Below are 14742 nucleotides of genomic sequence, written 5' to 3'. Positions count from 1 at the left end.
CGCGTGGCCCCGCGATCCCGGCCGGAGCGCCGCAAGTCCTGTGGCCCCAATCCCCAGCCAGAGCACAGCAGGTCCCGCCACCCCAGGCCAGAGCATGGTTAGTCCAGTGGCCCCAATCCCCCGGCCAGAGTGCAGCAACCCCTATGGCCCCGCTATCCTGGCCGGAGTGCGGAGAGTCCCATGGCCCCACGACCCCAGCCGGAGCACGGCGAGTCCCGTGACCCCGCAACACCAGCCAGAGCACGGTAAGTCCCGTGGCCCCAATCCCCTGGCTGGAGTGCGGCAATCCACACGGCCCCGCGATCCCGGCTGGAGCGCGGCAAGTCCCGCGGCCCCGATCCCCCGGCCAGACCACGGCAAGTCCCACAGCCCTGCTCCCCCGGCCGGAGCACAGCAAGTCCTGCGGCCCTGATCTCCGGGCCAGAACACGGCAAGTCCCGCAGCCCCACTCCCCTGGCCGGAGCATGGCAATCCAAAGTGCTGCCGAAGACTCGGAGTGCCGCCCGGTGAGTATAAGCTGCACAAATCAGCCCTGCACTTGCTAAAGCCGACCCTGCTTGTGGAAAGAGGGTGGGGCATTCTGGGTCCTGTCCCAACACCCCATGATGCATCAGTTCGCATCCCAGCAATCCCCGTGCTTCCGTCCACATTTGGCACCATCTTTCAACGTTTTTTGTACTCAGTGCCAGCTTTAGGCACCAGCATTCCAAGCGTGTGCTTGGGGTGGCACTCTTTAAGGACCTGCAGTTCATTCTTTTTTTGTTTTGCTTCAGCAGTGGCAAAAAACTTGGAGGCGGCCCTGTTTGTACTGCACGGTCTGTCTTCCCTTTCGGTCGCGGGAATGGAGCCTGAATTGCTGAGGAATATGCTGACTAGTCTCGCCAGCACGTCATGTTTGGCAGTCAAGTTACTCCTTAAGATCCAAACTGACTGTGAGGACTCCAACGATGATATAGACTCGAGTAAAACGTACGACACATGATTGCTTGTGCCATTCACAGACATGCTTACCACTGTGGAATGCCACTTTTGGGCTTGGGAAACAAGCACTGAGTGGTGGGATCACATTGTCCTGCAAGTCTGTAATGATGAGCAGTGGCTGCAGAACTTTTGGATGAGAAAAGTCACTTTCATGGAACTGTGTGAGAAGCTCGCCCTTATCCTCAGGCACAAGGACACAACATGGAAAGCTGCCCGCACGGTGGAGAAGTGGGTGGCTATTACAGTCTGGAAACTGGCAACTCCAGACAGCTACCAATTGGATGCAAACCAGTTTGGAGTGAGAAAATCGACTGTTGGAAATTGTTGATGCAAGTTTGCTTGGCCATTAATCGCATCCTGCTCAGAAGAATTGTGACTCTGGGTAACATGCATGACATTGTTGCTGGCTTTGCACAAATGGGTTTCCCTAACTGTGGAGGGTCGATAGATGGTTGCATATTCCAATTCTGGCACCAGCCCACCTAGCCTCCAAGTATGTTAATCAGAAGGGGTATTTCTCTATGGTTCTCCAGGCACTTGTGGATCACCGTGGGCGTTTCATTGACATTAACGCAGGCTGGCCTGGAAAGATGCATCTTTCGGAACACTGGCCTGTTCAGGAAGCTACAAGCTGGGACTTTTTTCCCAGACCAGAAGTTCATTGTAAGGGAAGTTGAAATGCCCACTGTGATCCTAGGAGACCCCACTTACCCTTTATTGCCATGGTTCATGAAACCCTACACAAGGAGCCTTGGCAGCAGTAAGGAGCGGTTCAACAACAGGCTGAGCCGGTGCAGAATGACTGTGGAGTGTGCTTTTGGCGATTTAAAGGCCGCTGGCGCTGTCTGTATGAGAAGCTGAACCTGGCCGATGACAGCATCTCCGTGGTTATATCCGCGTACTGTACCCTCCATAACATTTGTGAAGGAAAGGGTGAAAGATTCACTCAGGCATGGAACTCGGAGATTCCACACCTGGATGATGCTAAATTTGAACAGCCAGAGAGCAGGGCTATTAGAGGGGCCCCCCAGCACAGGGCTGCAAGGATTAGGGATGCCTTGAGGGAGCAATTTGATGTAATGTTTGGTGCCTGGCATGGGAGTGAAGTGCAATGGTTCCAATGTTAGTAGGAATCTGTGTTTGCTACGCTGACTTGAAATGCCTGTTGCTTTCCTGGGCTAAGGTATCTTTTACTTTATGCAATAATAAAGAATATTTTCAAAGCCAAACAATCCATTTATTGAAAAGAAAATTCATTTATTGAAAAGCTTTATTGCTTGGGAAACAGAAAGGGCAAGAGAGTGGGGTGGGGAATGGTACAATCACAGATTTGTATATGTCCTGTTATCATACTCAGCCTTCCTGTCTGGACTGCTGTGCAGTGAGTGTTACACTTCAGGATAGCTATAATCCATGATAATGGGGGATGAGTGCAGTGGGTAAGGGTCATAGTTTTCAGGGCTACAGGCATTAGAGGCAGCTAGTGGCAATAAGAACCTGGATGTTGGGGAAAGTGGGTTGGACGTGACATGGAGGCGCAAAGGAAAAAGTTTTGGTACAAGGACTGCAGGGGAGGAGCGGGGGGCGGGGGCAGTAGAGCTCCACGTGTATGGCTAAGAGCACCTGGATTGAGACCGCTTGGCACTCCATGATGCTTATCAGCCGCTTGGCGCTCCGTGATGCTTTGCAACTGGAGCTCTGCGCTTTTGTGCTGGTGCTACTCATTCTACTGATGGATCCTCCTTTCACTCTCCCTCCACTCCTGCGCTTTTAGATTCTCGTTAAGGACAGGGGCAGCTCTAGCTTTTTTGCCACCCCACGCATGGCAGGCAGGCTACCTTTGGCAGCTTGCCTGCGGGAGGTCCCTGATCCCACAGATTCGGCATACCTGCCGCCGAATTGCCGCCGAATCCGTGGGACTGGCGGACCTCCCACAGGCAAGCCGCCGAAGGCTGCCTGACTGCCGCCCTCACTGGGACCAGCAGGGCGCCCCCCACGGCTTGCCGCCTCAGGCATATGCTTGGAGCACTGGTGCCTGGAGCAGCTGCTGGTTAAGGAACTGCTGCATTACTTCATGCAGCAGATCTTCTTTGCTTCTATGTGTCCTCTTCCTAATTCTTTGGTGTCTTTCGGCCAGTGATAACATGGACAGCTGAGATCTCAAGGTTGCATCTGTAAAGGCAAAATGCAACACTTAACAGAGGCAGCATTGTTCACACCAGACTGAGCAATGATTCCCCTGTACTTAAGGGCAAGCACAGTCTACACAATAGCATCATTTGCCTATCACAAAGCAGGAAGACATAACCCATGGGCACCCCAAAATGGTGAGTAAGCACAGGGTCAAGGGGGACTGATTGTTTCACAGCTGGACTGTCCTCTGGGTTTCTGTGCCTTGGGGAGAGCCAACAGCTGCAGGGGGCCTCTGTCATAAACAGATAGCTAAGGGTTAATGTCTCTTTCACCTGGAAAGGGTTAACAAAACAGGGACCTGGAACACCTGACCAGAGGACCAATCAGGAGACAAGATACTTTCAACTCTGGGTGGAGGGAAGTTTGGGTGTGGTCTTTGTTCTGTGGTGTGTGCTGCTCTAGCTTCTGAGGGTGACATCCGCTCTACGGTTTAATCTTTGTTTTCCAATTTGTAAGTAAAAAGTAGAAAGAAGATATGTCTTTTTATTTGATTTTCCTTTATGTGCAAATGTGTAGTTGCTGGATATTTTTAAATTGTATTTTTTCTGGATAAGGTGTTTACATTTTATGCTGGAAACCTGTAAAACTATTTCCGTCTAAATTAAGAGATATTTCCCGTTCATTTTCTTTAATTAAACTTCTTTTTAAGATCTCTAGTTGATTTTTACTCATTGTTAATGAAGGTTTGAGTCGTAATCCCCAGGAACTTGGTGGGAGGAAGTAGATTTCTTTTTTAGAATTCATCAGGACGAGTTTGATTGCTGGATTGGCTCTGGGAGAGGGAAGGGGGAGGAGAAAATGCTCGGTGGGTTGAGTCTCTCTCTCCGGGATACCCAGGGAGGTGGAAGGGAGGGAAACTGAATTTTCTGTGGTTGTGTTGCATGGAGTATTCGAAGCACAGTGACTCAGTTCGAGGGGACCAGGGAGGGAAGCTAGAGTGGCATAGGAGGAAAGAGTTTCTTATCTGTTTAAGATATCCAGGGAAATCTGAGTTTGGGTCCCCAGGGAAGGTTGTGGGGAGACCAGAGTTCATCAAACACTCAGAGTTTTGATTGGTGGCAGTATATCAGATCTAAGCTGGTAATTAAGCTTAGAGGAATTCATGCTAGTATCTCATTTTCTGGACTCTAAGGTTCAGATTTGGGAAGGAATACTATGACAGCCTCTATACTGAACACTGTCCCCACATTTTCCACAGGAGTTCGTCCTGGAAGATATCTTGCTGCTGAGGGTGACCTGGGAAGCAAGGGGGGGGTCTTCTACTACAATGCAGCTTCTGCCCTGGCCACATGCAGCTTGCCTGTGTATAGCAATGGTCCCCCCACCCCTCACAGCACAGTGGTGCAGGCATGTTAGCCTGACTGGGGCAAGGACCACAGTGGCTCTCCCGAGTAACCTGTGCAAGAGCATTGCCCAAGTTCTGGATGAGACCTTTGAGGAGATCCCTGAGGCCGATTACTGCGATGTGAGAGAGCACATCAGTGCCCTATTCCGCATCTAGGCATGCACGCAGTCCTAACCCTCCTTGCTCCAAGGGCCCACACCAAATAACTTCTTCCCAAAATAAAAACCACTTACCGGGCACCTCCTCTGGTGCTTGTTCTTCCCCAAGCACTGGCCGCCATGACTGGCTACCTTCCTCCTGGCTTGAGAACAGCTCCTGGCTGCATGCATCTAGGGATGCCGGCATCCCTAGGTGTCTTCCTCCTCCTCAGCACCCTCACTGCTGCTTTCCTCCTCCTCTTCTTCCCTTGTTGAACTGGGCTCTGAAGTGTCTATGGTGGTACTTGGAGTGGAAGTGGGGTCGCCCCCAGTATCGTGTCCTGCTCTTTGTAGAAACGGCAGGTTGCGGGGGCAGCACTGGAGGAGCAGTGGTTTGCCTTGCGGGCTTTGCGGTAGCCATTCCGCAGCTCCTTCACTTTAACCCTGCACTGCAGTGCGTTTCCATCATGTCCCTCAATATCTGCCTGAAGGTATCGTAATTCCTAGAGCTGGAGCACAGGTGGGACTCGACAGTTTCTTCCCCCCAAACACTGATGAGGTCCAGCACCTCGCCATTGCTCTATACTGGGGATCGCTGGCGCGTGGAGGCATGGTCACCTGAAAAGATTCGCTGAGAGCACTCCACACCTGTCTGTGCAAACAGGAAGGGGATTTTCAAAATTCCCAGAGAATTTAAAGAGGGGTCTGATGGTTGGTCACCTGAGGGCAGGGCAGTAGAGTTCAAAGTGATTAACAGAGTGGCTAGAACAGGCATTGTGGGACACTTCTGGAGGCTGATCAGAGCTCATCAACAGACCCAGGGTATCCACACTGGCGCCGTGGCACTCCAGCAGGGGTGCATCAAACGTTATTCCACTCACTGAGGTGGAATACCAGGAGCGCTCTAGCTGCAGAGTCAGAATGCTCTACGTGCCTTGCCAGTGTGGACACATCATGAGTTAGAGCGCACAGAGATGCTTTAATGCGCTCTAACACGCAAGTGTAGCCATGCCCAAAGTCTCTTATTTCAGGACCGAGAGCAGACATGAAGGCTAGTCAACACTACAGAGCCTATGTTGGGATAGCTATGCCAGTGCGGACACAGCCTACGCTGACAGAAGCAGTTTTTCCATTGGTGTAGTAGGACCCTCACCCCCAATGATGTTAGCTATGGCAGCAGAAGCCTTCTGTTCTCAACACAGCTGCACCTCTGCTAGGGGTGTTGTCAACATAGCTGTGTCAGCTTGGCTGGGGGCTGTTCACATCCTAACAGATATAGCTCTGCCCAATATAAGTTTTAATATAGACCAGATCAAAGTGACAGGGACTGGAAAGAAATCACTCTCTTTTGCTTTTTAGTGCACAGTCATCCGTGGGATTTTTACATCTTTCTCTAAAGCTACTGAGGTCTGGTGGAGAGAGCAAGGTGAACTAAACAGACCCAGTGTGGCCATTGCTACATATGCTGGGAGGTGGGGAAGCCCAAACGGTGTGTTTGAGGAATTTACAAGCTTCCTGAAAAGACTAGTGCAGCAGTTGTCAAACTGTGGGTCACAACCCCAAAATGGGTCATGAGTTTGTTTTAATTGGGGTCACCAGGGCCAGCATTAGACTTGCTGGGACCCAGGGCAAAAAGCCCAAGCCCTGCTGCCTGGGGCTGAAGCTGAAGCCCAAGCAACTTAGCTTCTTGCAGTCCTAGGAAATTGCCCTGCTTGCCACCCGCTAATGCCGGCCCTGATTCTAGAGTAACACAGGTCACGGAGGCATGTAGTAGTTTTGTTGTCAGAAGGGGGTGGTAGTGCAATGAAGTTTGAGAAACACTGGACTAATGTTATTAATTCAACGTTACAGTTCAGCAGCCAAGGGTTCATTCGTTCATTCAGATTGTAACCTCTGTGGGGCAGGGACAGTCTCTATGTTACCCTATTATGTACCGGGGGTCACCCCATTCATAGTTGCGTAGGTCAAGCTCATTGCACACACTAGGGGCTTCTTGCACCCCTCCATTCCCCCACAAGCTCCCTTTGTGACACCTTTGTATATCCCTCAATTGCAAGAACCCTGTGCATCTCATCCATTTTTCCCCCGCCAAGGGTTCTGCACGCTCTCCATTCGCCCCTCCTCCCATAGCAGGGTCCCCCATTTTTCCCTCTCATGTAAGGGGTTCTCAGTGTGCCCCTTCCTCCTATTCCAATCTTTCCCTCCATGTCAGGACTCTGTGTTCACCTTCTCCCATACCAGGCTCCCCCAGTCTCCCCGTCACCACTCTCAGGGCTTCTGTGGACCAGGATCCCATTGTATTAGGCACTGTGCAAACACAGAACAAAGAGACAGTCCCTACCCCTAAGAGCCTGCAATCTAAATAATGTCTGTACAGCAGCTAGGGCTCCAGGTGCTACCCCAGACAAGATCATAATCAGAACTCAACAATCAGAACATTCCAAAAGTGAAGGATCTGCCATGACATGAACTCATCTGTGTTGCACTAAAATAGAATTTTCTATTCCAGTTCTCCTTGTTAAATGAAGTAATATGTTACTACTGAATGCCATAAATCAAATGCCAAAGGGGAAATCCTCAATGGGATGAGGGTTTCACCCAGCAAGTGGACAACTTCATGTTGCAGGAAAACATATCTCTTTTGAAATGTTCTGACTTTTGGATCCTTTGTTTTGTTTTGCCATCCTACTGCTAGGGTGACCAGATGTCCCAATTTAATAGGGACAGTTCCAATTTTTGGGTCTTTTTCTTATATAGGCTCCTATTACCCCCCCAGCCCCGTCCCGATTTTTCGCATTTGCTGTCTGGTCACCCTACTTACTGCATTGGCACTATTGCATTGCATGTCATTATTATTATGGTAGGGTCGCTTAAATAATAGAAAGGCAATTAGCACATAGATTGCACTGACAGATGTCAAACACAATCCACCCCCAAGTTTTGTACATAGCTGCAGGTCCCTAAATCATTTCTTAGTTCAAAGAGATTAACCACCAATTCCAAGAATGATTAATGTGCAGTGGTAACAATAGCACAATATAGTCTCTAAACACAGGAACTCCCAGACTGGATCAGAACTGAGGCCCATTTAGTGCAGTATCCGTGACAGTGGCCTGTATCATGTGCTTTAGAGGAAGATGCAAGAATCCTGCAGTAGCAGAGGTGGGATAATCTGTCTCCCAACACTAGGTCTCCTGGTCTCTAATAGTTCTAGACTGGGATTGGCTTAAAAACATAACCAGGAGGTTTAATATCACTGCCAGATTTTTTGTTGTTGTCTTTAATTATAACTCTTGTTATCCATACAGGTGTAAGCAGAGTCAGGATGAGCTGTACCCTGACATCTGGTGGTGAATTATGGGAAATGTGGAAAGAATGTCAGGAATGTGAAGTCTCAAATATTTGCATGGGCACACCCAGCAAGGAGCCTGGGATGGTTATTTTGACATTTCTGGGATCCCCAATTTCTTCATTATTGGGGCAGGATAAATAAAGTGTTGCCACCTGATTATGTGAATGAGGAACTACAAGACTGCTTTATAACAGAAATGTCTCCATATAACTTAAATGACACTTGCTAGACAAGGGACATGGTTCCAAAACCCAGTGAGTTGAGAGAGGTTGGGGACTGGTGTGTGTATCTGATGGTATGGGCCCCTTTTGAGGGCCTGGAACACCAATTGCACATGTCTCCTCTCTCCACTGTAAAGAGTAGAGCTAATTTTGATTTCATTAGGAGTCTGTCTAGAGACTGCTGAGCTGAATTCATGTTGGACCAATGGTGCACCAGCACCAGGGCTCCCCTACTAAGAGCTGAACTGAGATCACTGAGTGCTGTGTTAACTAGTGGGGGAGTCTGAAGACCTGTTGTTAAGTGGCTGGCAGAGCAGTTATAGCATGTTGGAGCAGCCCATGGAACAGTGAGCAGAGTGAAGTGGTTTGCATGGGTGGCTGGAGGAGCAGCACAGCTGGTGTGGTGGAGCTGGTTGTGGTGAGGCTGCAGCAGAACTTCATGGAGAGGCGGAGCAGTTGGCCCTGGCCCACGTAAGGTGCTCCTTAACACCCTGTGTGGACTTCCCCCCTCCCCATTTCCACCCAGGCTGGGGTGGGGGGGGTAAAACTCTACAGATAAACTCTTGAATTCTGGGGATTCAAGAGACTTGAGACTTTGGGGTGATTGGACTTAAGACCCTAAGGGGAAAAGGACATTGCCAAACATACTTGAAGGTGGGTTTTTGTTTATGGTTTGTGTTATAACCCTGCTTGTGGTGTTTCTCCAATGGGATGCTGCATTGATTCCTTCCTTTTATTAAAAATATTTTGCTACACAGACTCCATGCTTGCGAGAGGGGAAGTATTGCCTCCTAGAGGCACCTAGGGGGGTCTGGTAAGTAAGTGTCCCAGGTCACTGGGTGGGGGCTCGAGCCAGTTACGCATTGTGTTACTGAAACAGAGCCCCTGGATACTGAACCCGGCCCTTGTTGCTGCCAACTCAGAGGGGCAGAAGGGTTACACAAGTATCCAATCCTTTTTTGGATCTTGCTAAACTCATGCCCTCTGTGACTTTCTGTGTCAGTTAACCCCACAAACTAATGATGTGTTGTGTGTTTTTATCAGTTTTGACTTTGCCACCTTCAAATATAGTTTGTCTCAGAAAAAACATTCTCACAAGGTCAGCAGCTGTAGATTCACCTCACCCTTCCTTCTCCCCAACAGAGCTATGGTTTACATCCAAGAATGTCTTTGCATTAGCAGAAGGATGCTAAAAGCTTGCCAGGAGAAATTGCTGTAACTGTTTGGGAGAAGTCCTCCACTATTCATAAGGCTGTGCATCACCCTTTGTAACGTGTGAGCCAAACAACAGCTGCCAGTACTGCAAGAAACAGACTGTCCTGAGGAAAAAACAAACTCCTTGGGACCAGAAGCATCTCGCATTGAGTTCAGTCTGTTTTGGACGGGAATTAAGGCCTCTTCAATTCTGAATAAGAGTGTCAACACAGGGGTTTAATAATGTGCTTTAATTTATCAGATTACTTTCCTGCGTGTCCCCATGTAGACAAGCACTGAGTGCTTACACCACACTCAGCTCTGCAGTACCTTAGCAATTAACAAACCATTAGTGTTACAGCACAAAGATCCATGCTTGGTCCAGTGAACTCTCTGCTGCCCCACAAAACAAGAGAATTTTCATCTCAAGCGCTTTCTCCTCTGGAAGCTGGGCTGCCAAAGAAATGCAAGTTGTTCTTTCCTAGGCCACAAACCTGTGAAGGCACCTGTGCAGAGCACTCTTCATTGCCTTCAAGGATCCTTTGGCATGACTGGGGTCCTTGTGGTCCTTTACTGCTTTGAATTAATGAAAGAGAAAGAGAAATCACATGCTTGGTCATTACATCGATTGCTTTAGGAAAAACACTGACTATATAGTCCCTGAAATCCAGCCACCAGGTAGTGATCAAAGCAGCAGACAATGTGGGCACCACAGTGATCCTCAACCATGATGACTATGTTAGTGAGGCCAACTGATAACTCTCCAACACCACCTACTATAAAGAACTCAACTCTCCACACTATCATTCACCCAGGAATGTAAGGATATAATCAAACCCTTCCCCAAATAACTTCAAAAGAAGCTCTACAACCTCATCCCCCACAAACCTACCGTAGGGACCTTTTACATGCTTTACAAGATACACAAAAAAGGGAACCCAAGCAGACCCATTATATCTGGCCATAGCATTCTTACTAAAGGAATATTAGGACTCACAGAAACCATCCTCAAACCACTTCCCATACAAAGGGCCAGTTTCCTCCAGACCCAGATGACTTCTTCCAGAAACTTCACAACATAACCACCTCCCTCAGAACACTATTCTTGCCACTATGGATGTTATTTCTTCGTACACCAATAACCCTCACAATGACAGCATCACTGCCCCCCTCAAATATCTACAAGATAATGGACAACACTCAGATATCCACCCCAAACATCACCAAACTCATCCATTTCATCCTCACCCATAACAACTTTACATTCAGCAACAAACACTTTGTCCAAACCATAGAAACAGCCGTGGGTACTTCTTCATGGGACACTTTGAGGAAAAATTTCTGGACAAATGCAACACAAAGCCAACGGTATACACTAATAATATTTTCAGCCTCTGGACAGACGACCTAAGCTCCCTCATAGATTTCCACCATCATCTACCAAACTCTCTCTAGAACAGTGGTTCTCAAAGCCGGTCTGCCGCTTGTTCAGGGAAAGCCCCTGGCAGGCTGGGCCGGTTTGTTTACCTGCCGCATCCGCAGGTTCGGCCGATCACGAGCTGAGGGATGTGCTGGCCACCCTTCCCGCAGCCCCCATTTGCCTGGAGTGGCGAACCATGGCCAGTGAGAGCCACGATCGGCTGAACCTGCGGACACAGCAGGTAAACAAACCGGCCCAGCCCGCCAGGGGCTTTCCCTGAACAAGCAGCAAACTGGCTTTGAGAACCACTGCTTTAGAACATGCCCACACCAGCATCAGCTTCCTGGACACCATGATCAGCTTAAGCAATGGAACCTTAAAGAAAACTTATATACAAGAAACCCACAGATCACCTCAGCTACCTTCACAGTTCCAGTAACCACACCAAACACACCAAGAATTCTGTTCTCTTCAGCCAGGCGCTCACATACTACAGAATATGCTCTGAAGAGAAAGTCTGGGATGCACACGTGAACACACTTAAAACCATCTTCTCCAAACAAAGACACTCCACCAGAGAAGTAGATTGCTTAATGGAAAGGGCCACCCAAATACCCCAAGAGAACTTGCTTCAATAAGGACAAGAAAAACACCCCTCTGAGCACACAAACTAGTTATCATGTACCATCCTGCACTGAAACCCTACTGAGGATCATTAAATAATTACAATCAATACTCAGTGAGGACCACATCCTGAATGATATCTTTCCTGAAACCTCTCTTCAGGCCTTCAAACACACCCCCAACCTCACTAGGCTCAATATGAGAAATAAGCTCCCCATGGACCAGGACCCACCAACTCAAAGCACCATCAGACCCTGCCATAACAACCTGAAAACATATCTCCCCTGCTACAATGCTCAATAACCCGCACAACACACCTTTCAAGATCCGTGGGTCCTACACCTGCCGGTCACAACATGTAGTGTAACTTATCCAATGCACTAAATGCCCAATAACAACTATGTGGGTGAAACGAAACAATCACTATGCTCTCAGATGAAATCACACAGAAAAATGGTAAAGACAAAAACACAACATAATATGTCAGTGAACACTTTCCCCAAAACAATAACTCCATATATGACCTCTCCGTCCTCACCCTCAAAGGAAACCTGTACAACATCTTCAAAAGACAAGCCTGGGAGCTCACATTCGTAACTTTGATAGACACTAAAAATCACAGACTTAATAAAGACGTTGGATTTATGGCTCATTACAACAGTTTATAACCCACTAATCCTCCTTTGTTCTATGACTGCAGAGGTGCTAAGTGCTCACCTCACCTTGAGTGCTCTTTTATACCAAGTTAACTCCTTATGCTATGCAATCTGTTCCACTTTATATTTAGCTGTGACACTCAGGGAGCTTGTCTTCATGAACAACACTACAGTGGTGCAGCTGTGCCACTGTAGTGCTTTAATAAATAAATTTGTTTGTCTCTAAGGTGCCACAAGTACTTCTGTTCTTTTTGCTTTAACAAAGATGCTCCTATCATTGCGCTATCTACACGGGGAGTTAGGTCAGTGTAAGTACATTGCTCGGGGGTGTCTGAGTGACAGTTATACGACTATAGTTCTGTTCCGTAGACCTGGCCTGAATACTTTTCCCAGACTGAAGAAGAGCTCAAAAGCTTGTCTCTTTCACCAACAGAAGTTGGTCCAAGTAAAGGATGTTACCTCACCTTGTTTCTCTAATATCCTGGGATTCTCATGGCTACAAGGACACTGCAAACAATTTATTAAAGTGTTAGTTTCAAATGATTTTTGAAACTGGGTTGGGGGGGTGAGCTTGGAATTCCAAATCCCTACTTAACTGGGAGAGGTAAATCAAATACGTGTGTTTCTGATGCCATAATATTAAGGCCTTGATCTTGCAAACATAGCAACTATTCAGTCAATTATCAGAGGTGTAGCTGTGTTAGTCTAGATCTGTAAAAGCAGCATCCAACGAAGTGGGTATTGACCCATGAAAGCTCATGATCCAAAACGTCTGTTAGTCTATAAGGTGCCGCAGGACTCTTTGCTGCTTATTCAGTCAATGTTAATGGGTCTACTCCTCAGTGTAAAGTTAAACACAGGCCTGAATTAACCTGTTAATCCCATCAATATTCTCATGTCTCAATTTCTTCCTTCATACCGTACTAAAAACATGAACATTTTTTCCGTGTAACCTTATTTCTCAATATTCCAGCACATAGGCTGGCAGCATCACCAACCTCAAGCACTCAAATACCACGAGGCAGGTCACCCAAAACCAGGAGATTTAAAAATAAAAATAAATGATGGGGTCTTTTTATTGGCTTTCTGCTTTTTGAGCATTTGGAGGTCATGTTCTCCAGTTTTTCTCTGCAGCCACATGAAAAGGAGTACTTGTGGCACCCTAGAGACTAACAAATGTACTTGAGCATAAGCTTTCATGGGCTACAGCCCGCTTCATCGGATACATAGACTGGAACATATAGTAAGGAGATATATATACACATACAGAGAACATGAAAAGGTGGGAGTTGTCCTACCAACTCTGAGAGGCTAATTAATTAAGATGAGCAATTATCAGGAGAAAAAAAACTTTTGTAGTGATAATGACAAGAAGGTGTGAGGATACTTAACATGGGGAAATAGATTCAATGTGTGTAATGACTCAGCCATTCCCAGTCTCTAGTCAAGCCTAAATTGGTCTAGAAATTTACTCGTTTTTAAATGAAAGCAGAGATTCTCAGGACTCCTGGAGCAGAGACTTAAGGAACACCAACCACTGCATGAGTTGCAACATTGGGTTAGAAAATGTTTTTCCTTCTGGAAATTGACACTATCAACTTACCTATCACATTGATGTTTTGTTGCTGTTGTTACAAGCAACACCTAAGTATGGAAGGGAGAAATTTGTACACCGAAAAACGTTTGCTTTGTACATTTGATGATCATTATTTATTTTGTATTATCATAGCAGCTAGGCGCCGCAATCATGAATCAGGACCCCATTATGCTATAGAAACACAGAACAGAACAGTCTCTGCCACAAAGAGCTTGCAATCGAAGTATAAAGCATTATTTGGGGGCCAGATATCCTGTGTGTGTGTGTGTATATATATCTATATGGGGGACAGTTAGACGGGGGTGAGGTAATTGCCCCCAGTGCATTGGGGTCAGGTACGCTGGGGTCGGAAGGGTTGCTATCCTAGGTGGAGGCGGGGTCACTCCTCCCAGCTCTTTCCTCTCAGACTCACACACTAAGACACAAAATGGCGACTATCGGCTGAAACAGAGTGCGAGCATTTGAGAGCTGATCGGCGACCACCCAATCAAAAACAAGCCTTGCAGTTGCTAGGCAGCTTAGAGACCTCGACTCTTCGGGATTGGAGAGAACTAGCCAAACAACAAATTCAGCAGCCTCCCCGTACGGCTGGGCCCCAGAGGGCTCAAACACCCGCAAAACCGATCGCTATGTACGTAAGCAGCGCGAGTGCTGCAGGGACTCAGGGGGAGGCTGCGCGTGCGCAGCTAGATGCTCAGCTCGAAGACGCTGCATGCGGTTTTTACGACGGCTGAGGGAAAACAATTGGAGTCTGCGCATAGCGTCAACGAGTGGGGGGGCGCGGGCGCCTTCTCGGCCCAGGCGATGTGCGCCTGTGCAGTTGCGTGGGTTGCGGGGAGAACGCGCGTGCGCCATGCCGGATTTCGGCGGCCGTTGGGGAGCCCCGCCTGCATATTGGTGAGCCGAGGGGCCCGTTGGACTCTGCGCCTGCGTGACGGCGTGGGCGGCCTCGAGCCCGCGCTTGCGCAGTGAGCGGCCGTAGCGACGCTTGGAGGCTGCGCGTGCGCTTTGATGGGACTGGC

The 14742-nt window shown here is 48.1% G+C and overlaps 2 protein-coding genes and 1 long non-coding RNA gene across 4 annotated transcripts in view; all 3 read right to left on the bottom strand.

Moving 5' to 3' along the window:
• The window catches only part of POLR2G (RNA polymerase II subunit G), a 197474-nt gene that overhangs the window by 45666 nt on the left and 137066 nt on the right, over positions 1-14742 (bottom strand). The window lies entirely within an intron of this gene.
• EEF1G (eukaryotic translation elongation factor 1 gamma) overlaps positions 1-14742 on the bottom strand; it is an 88681-nt gene that overhangs the window by 55377 nt on the left and 18562 nt on the right. The gene's annotated exons all lie outside the window — the stretch shown is intronic.
• Positions 4639-14715, bottom strand: LOC142046010 (uncharacterized). Of its 2 annotated transcripts, none has more exons than XR_012654935.1 (4): positions 14356-14715; positions 13727-13767; positions 9918-9999; positions 4639-5308 (listed from the first exon to the last, which is right to left on the bottom strand). It is a non-coding gene; the product is annotated as an uncharacterized LOC142046010 (long non-coding RNA). The 2 variants fall into 2 exon arrangements; XR_012654934.1 differs by having other exon boundaries at positions 9918-9996.

The sequence above is a fragment of the Chelonoidis abingdonii genome, unplaced genomic scaffold (assembly GCF_003597395.2).
Source record: "Chelonoidis abingdonii isolate Lonesome George unplaced genomic scaffold, CheloAbing_2.0 scaffold0008, whole genome shotgun sequence".
Classification (NCBI taxonomy): Eukaryota; Metazoa; Chordata; order Testudines; family Testudinidae; genus Chelonoidis; species Chelonoidis abingdonii.
The sequence above is the reverse complement of the archived record's forward strand: the minus strand, read 5'-3'. Positions and strand labels throughout refer to the sequence as shown.